Genomic DNA, 5,609 nt, shown 5'->3' with positions numbered 1-5,609 from the left:
GCAGCGGCGGCGGGGCGGCAGTACTTCACACAGCTGCCGCTCTGGTCAGGCTGTTCAGCAGCCTTCAGGTAATGGACTTCAAGTTGCTGAGAAAGAGAAATGGCCGCTGTGAGACAAGGGGGACGCCGGAAGTGAAAACCGTAACAACACCAAAAACGGAATCGAGGTCTGTCCAAATTTGTCGTTTCCAGACTTGAAAGAAAATACTGAGGAGAGTTTAAGGATGACATTAAAAAAAGAAAAAAAATACTAGTCATACAAAATCAGTAGAATATGAAGAGCAGTTTAATGATTAACAATAAGAAAACACTGGCCATACTTCACCAACAGAGTATCACAAGAGTCTAACGATCAAGAATAACAATAACATAGAGGAATAACAATAACAATAATAAAGAAATACTGGTTATATTACATCAATATAATATAAGGGAGAGTTTAACGATTAACAAAAAAAAAAAAAATGGCCATACCACATTAATAGAACATCAACAAGAACCTAACGATTAAGAATAATTGAAAAAAAAATATTGATTATCCTGCACCACTAGACTACCAACGAGATTTTAACGGTTGACAATAATAGAAAATAAATAAATAAATAAATGCTTGTCATTCTGCATTAAAACAAGACTACCAATTCACAATACAAGGGAACACTAGTCATACTACATCAGTGGACTATCATTACGCCATACCTACTCACAACCTACTCGTAATACTAGTGAGGATTTAAGAATGTACAATTGCAGTTCAACAGAAGCTTCTCGACTTACACTGGCAAGACAAGTTACGTGAGACGCATTTGTGACTGAACATCAATTATGAATGTGCGCTGCCTTCACATTCCTGCCACAGGAAAGACTCATGACTGACAGGCAGATTTTGCCAGACCTGTTCATATTTCAGCAGTAATGAGTTGTGAGTGGGCACTGTCCTCGCATCACTGCCACACAAGAGCTTGGTGACTAATTGGTGGAGCACATTTAGTCACACCTATACATATTTCAACACCAGTGAGTTGTAATTATCTACCGCCTTCATATTCCTGCCACACCAAAGCTCTGTGACTGGTAGGCGGGGCAGATTTAGCCAAACCTATTCATATCTCACCACCAATGACTAGTTAATATTAACTGCCTTCATATTCCCGTCACACAAGCTTGCTGACGTAACCCTCTGACTGTCATCCGGCACACCTTCCCTTCATCGCTAAGCACTCAGATGATCCCTTTTGTTCTACAGCCATCTCTAAACATTATATAAGCTAAACTCTGGATAGATCGTGTATTTCCTCTTTTCTTTCCTGTACGTGTTTGTGATGATCTGCAGTGGCTGAAGTTCCGTGAATTGTTGGTTAAAGGAATGAAAGGGAGGAAACTGAGGTTAATCCCACAGTAATACTCTTTAGCAGAGACTCGTGTGGAAATAGCGTCGATGAGTTGATGTAAGTGTTTGTAAAGATCTCATACAGTGCTTTTAGTGCTGAAAATTCGGTTATCGCGATGAAAGGAAGGGCATTGAGGTTAATCCCACATCAGTATTCTTGTGTAGATAAAGATAATGAGGTGATGCAAGTGTTTGTAAAAATGTTGTGGAGCGTCTTTACTGCTGAGAACTGTTGGTTATCGCAATGAAAGCCAAACTCATGGAGCAAATGGAGATTATCCCAACATTAAAGTTCCTGGGCAAAGACTCGTGTGGAAATAACGTTAATGAGCTGATGTAAGTGATTGTAAAGATTTTGTATGGTGCCTTTAACGTTGTGAATTCTTGGCATGCTCTGTGAATTAGTGGGTATTACAGTGCAACGGTTAAACTGATGCAACAAACTGACATCCCTCCTAAAATAATATCCTTGAACAGACACGAGTGGAAATAACGTTAATGAGATGACTGCTGGAGCTCCAACCGTCGACATCCCGCCATCCCTCAGCTGCTGCTAAGCCTCGCCATGAATAATGTGCGTCACTTTGGCTATGCGCCGGTAATTGCCGCTCACTGATCACGTGACCTTCGCAAATGTTTGCCACCGATTATGTGTCAAGCACTTCACGATGGTGGTAATGTTGTTTTGTTAGTTTTAGGTTAACATGCAGGTCTGGAACGGATTCTCTCTCTCTCTCTCTCTCTCTCTCTCTCTCTCTCTCTCTCTCTCTCTCTCTACCTACCACACACACACACACACACACACACAGGAATGTCAAAGAAGAAGAGCAATTACGCAAGATTTCCACCACATGAGCTGCGGTCGGAAGAAGAAACTTGCGGCGGCAAACTAGCCATTTAAGGAGCTTTTTTTTTTTTTTTCTTACATTTGCACAGAAAATGTTCTTGACCTCACACACACACACACACACACACACACACACACGGAAAGGACTATATAAAAACCGTTACTCGTTTTCAGTACTAAATTCCAGGCTTCAAGGTAAAATGAAAGGGATAGTACAGATTTAAATCGAAAGAGGAAAACTCCAAAACAAAACATTTACTGTAACTATATTTCTGTACGGCTGCACACACACACACACACACACACACACACACACACACACACACACACACACACACACTTTAAAAATAACACAACTCCAAACTTCCCTCATAAAAATAAATAAATAAATAAAACAATATTCTTGGGGAAGGAGCGGGAAGATAGGGAGGGGTACAACAAGCAAAAGAGAAGGAGAAGGGAAGTAGTTGGGGTACCGGGGAGGGTACAAGGGTAGAGAGGGAGGAAGGGGAGGAAGGAAGCAGGGTAGAGGGAGGCAGAGGGAGGCAGGTAAGAGGGAGGGAGGGGTGGAATGGAGCAAGGCGGAGGGAAGCAGGGGGAGGCAGGGTAGAGGGAGGAAAGGGTAGAAGGAAGCAGGGTAGAGGGAGGCACGGAGGGAGGCAAGGTAGAGAGAGGGAGGGGGGAAGGGAGAAGGGTAGAGGAATGCAAGGCGGAGGCAGAGTAGAGGGAGGGAGGGGTGGAAGGAAGCAGGGTGGAGGGAGGCAGGGGGAGGCAGGGCAGAGGGAGGGATGGGCGAGCATGGCGCAGGAAGACAGGGGACGCTGTTTGAGTGTGTGGTGGCTGTTCATCGTGTTGTTATAAAGTATTGCAACACTAGTGCACGAGTGCCTTGTGTCTGTGATATGGCAAATAAACAAATAAATGGGTAAACCAAACAAATATCTAAGGAAAACGGAAACTAGGAAAATTTTACTGGAAAATATTATAACCTAACCGAATGAACACTAATGAGAACAAACGTAATCTCTCCTACCGCAAGTAGGAAGGCCGTCGCTAGTCTTACCGCAGCCTTGCTAACCAGAATCTTACGGAATTACTAACCACATCCCTTGTTGAGGAACACGTGTGTTGATTGGTGGCAATTTCGTAATGCTTCCCTCTTCTTTGTCTTCGCTAAAACACACGTGCCACGACAATAACACGTTTTTTTTTTTTTCTCAAACAAGTTACTTTATCTTTGCATGACTTACACACCACGGATGCAAACGAATAAAAAAAAAATTGTTCTTAACTAAATTCGCAAATTATGATTATTGTGACTGGCTGCGCCACCTTAAGTCTCATTAGATCACGTTTGTGTGCAAGATTAACGGGTAAACAAGGGGCAAGATGGCGTAGGTACAGTTCTAGCTAGACGCGGCAGAGTATTTTCCACATTATGAAAAATACACACGTGCAGTACTCACCACTGTGAACTGAATGAATGCTGTGAACATCCAGGAAGTTCAGGGATTTTAACTCCTCCTGGTCGATGCACGGAAGTAAACACTCCCACAGGCTGTTTCTTGACTCCTGTGTTCCCACTTAGCTAACACAACACAACACAACACTACCCACGTCTTCTGTACTCCGGTGCATGGCCAGTGTTTCCAGAGTCACACACACACACTACACCCACACAGAACAACACACAGCAGTACACGCGAGGCAGCACAGCACACACGTCTTCACACTTACACAACACACAGCACACCCACTCCTGCCTGAGAGCTGACTAGTGTGACGTCAGCACTGTTGCCAAGTTACCTTTAATTCCCTTCATAGCTTGAGCCACACAGGGCCCCATGCAGGTCTGGGTCTTAGCACTGCAGGAACAGTTTTGCAATGGGTTGTTAGGTCAGTTGGTTTGAGGAGAGAGAATGGACGGTGATGTTATTTATATCACTTTATTTCTACCATCACTTTCTTCCTTCCCGTTCTCACTCTTCCTCCCCACCCCAACTAACTGTCTCCCTCCACCCTCCCTCCCATGCCCTCTTCACTCCTTCCTTCTTTTCCTCCCCCACAATGCACTGCCTCTCTCTCTCTTCTCCCACCCACACTTCCTAACCTTTTTCACTCCCTCACAGTTCCTCCCTCTTCTCTAACCTTAACCATACAACTTAAAACATAATGCAAACAGTCTCATTACAACCACTCATACATCACTAAAAGCACCAGTCAGACATGTACAGTAGAGGACTTATCAAACATCAACACCTGGGCCACCACCGAGGAGGTGGTGTGGTCTCTGCGCATGGCAACACTGACGGGTTCAGAGCTTCACCAGTGTCGATGTGTCGCTGGGGCGAGCTGCACGCTTTGCCTCTACCATGTAAGCCCTGTCCTGCCTGAAGACTTACCAGTCTATCAGCAGCATGTTGGGCTAACAAACAGTAATCCTTCAGTGGTTTAGCAGTAAATCAGCTGGTAAGACATTTATTTCTCTACCCAACAATTAGGGATTAGGCCAACCCTGCTCCACCAGCTAACACGAAACGTCATCAAACAAAAACTCGTATATGGTGTTCAGTTTTACCATCACATCTACAAAAGGATCATCTAAAAACTACATTTCCAGGCAGGACAGGGCTTGCATAGAAGCGGCAAAGCGTTCGGCTCGCCCCAGCCACCTAGCGACACCTGCTAAAGCTCTGCTGAACCCGTCAGTGTTACCGTATGCAGAGACCACACCACCGCCCCGCTGCTGGCCCAGGTGTTTGCCTCATAGATCCCCCACTGTACCTTCCGTATCACTTAACCCTTTCATTGTTATTTACCACACCTTTCCTTAACCATCATTCACCATGAGAACATTTTCCTCGTTGTACAGCCACCACCTCCAAACATTGCACTTCATACAAATTGTAAAATATCTAGTTTTGTATCCCCTGTTCTCTTACCGATGCTTATATAAATTTATTTTTTTTTTCTAATATTGTGAGTCGTTGCATATCAAAGTGAAAGGGTTAAATAATCACAGCAGGACATATTGAGTCACTGCATAGAGACTGCCTGAGCACCCACGTGATGTATGAAGGCTTGAGACACAGGAGGCACAGGAGACAGTAGGCGCCTGCCGAAACGATAATTACTCCCAGTGAGGTCCAAAGCACTGTTCAGGGGGTGCTGTGAACTTATCATTAAAGCCAGCTGTGACCTCACTGAAAGTTTCCCCTTGTGTCTCACAACACAAGGGGGCAGTCACAGCCTGCCCTCTAAAGACAACTCTCTTCCTCAACACAAAACTACAAGCACCTAATAACACACACACCCTTCACTCAAAATTAAAAATTATCATGGCGACTCCTACACCAGCCTCGGAGTCTCCATC

General features: G+C 44.4%; 1 long non-coding RNA gene across 1 annotated transcript in view; it reads right to left on the bottom strand.

Moving 5' to 3' along the window:
- Positions 1–4,217, bottom strand: part of LOC135095530 (uncharacterized) — an 81,474-nt gene extending 77,257 nt beyond the window's left edge. The window contains exons 1-2 of the long non-coding RNA XR_010264420.1: positions 3,703–4,217; positions 1–86 (exon numbers count right to left, since the gene is read on the bottom strand). The exon at positions 1–86 is cut by the window's left edge and continues 28 nt beyond it. This is a non-coding gene — a long non-coding RNA (uncharacterized LOC135095530). The remainder of the gene's footprint in view (positions 87–3,702) is intronic.
- Between the last annotated feature and the right edge of the window lie 1,392 nt (positions 4,218–5,609).

Source organism: Scylla paramamosain, chromosome 49 (genome assembly GCF_035594125.1).
Source record: "Scylla paramamosain isolate STU-SP2022 chromosome 49, ASM3559412v1, whole genome shotgun sequence".
Classification (NCBI taxonomy): Eukaryota; Metazoa; Arthropoda; class Malacostraca; order Decapoda; family Portunidae; genus Scylla; species Scylla paramamosain.
Note: the sequence above shows the minus strand (reverse complement) of the source record. Positions and strands in the feature narration are given on the sequence as shown.